Source organism: Triticum aestivum, chromosome 1B (assembly GCF_018294505.1).
Source record: "Triticum aestivum cultivar Chinese Spring chromosome 1B, IWGSC CS RefSeq v2.1, whole genome shotgun sequence".
In the NCBI taxonomy this organism is placed as follows: domain Eukaryota; kingdom Viridiplantae; phylum Streptophyta; class Magnoliopsida; order Poales; family Poaceae; genus Triticum; species Triticum aestivum.
In genome coordinates this window covers 342568750-342569855 of record NC_057795.1, presented here as the reverse complement: position 1 = coordinate 342569855, position 1106 = coordinate 342568750, and positions in this window count along the sequence as shown.

Genomic DNA, 1106 nt, shown 5'->3' with positions numbered 1-1106 from the left:
GTAAAGATAGCAGTTTTTAAGTTTTTCAAGTTAAGGTGCAGTATTAGCACAAGGTTAAACATTCACAATACATTTCAAGCAAGCATGCCAAGAGTGTATGAGCAGCGGAAAGTAAAGCATGCAACTTGCAAAAAGTAAAGGGATGTGAGTGGAGTGTGCAAACACAATTGGAGACACGAAGATTTTTGGCGTGGTTCCGATAGGTGGTGCTATCGTACATCCACGTTGGTGGAGACTTCAACCCACGAAGGGTAACGGTTGCGCGAGTCCACGGAGGGCTCCACCCACGAAGGGTCCACGAAGAAGCAACCTTGTCTATCCCACCATGGCCATCACCCACGAAGGACTTGCCTCACTTGGGTAGATCTTCACGAAGTAGGAGATCTCCTTGCCCTTACAAACTCCTTGGTTCAACTCCACAAACTTAACGGAGGCTCCCAAGTGACACCTAAGCAATCTAGGATACACCACTCTCCAGAAGGTAATAGATGGTGTGTTGATGATGAACTCCTTGCTCTTGTGCTTCAAATGATAGTCTCTCCAACACTCAACTCTCTCTCATAGATTTGGCTATGGTGGAAAGATGATTTGAGTGGAAAGCAACTTGGGCAAGGCTAAAAATCAAGATTCTTGTGGTTGGATTGGAATGTCTTGGTCTCAACACATGAGTAGGTGGTTCTCTCTCAAAAATGAGTAGTGGAAGCGTAGGCACGTTCTGATGGCTCTCCCCATGAATGGAGAATGGGTGGAGGGGTATATATAGCCTCCACACAAAATCTAGCCGTCACACACAATTTACCAAACTCGGTGGGACCGAATAGTGAAACTCGGTCAGACCGATTCAGTTCAAAATGTGAACGTTAGAGTTTTCGATGGGACCGACAACATCAACTCTGTGGGATCAATGTGCTAGGGTTAGGGTAAAACCTCAACTCAGTTTGACCGATTACACGAAATTGGTGAGACCGATTTTGGTAATAAGCAAACAGGGAGTTGGTCAAGCAAACTCGGTGGGACCGATTGCATATCTCGGTGGGACCAAAGTTATTGCAACAGGCAACAGAGAGTTTGCAAGCCCATCTCGGTGAGACCGAGATCCCATCGGT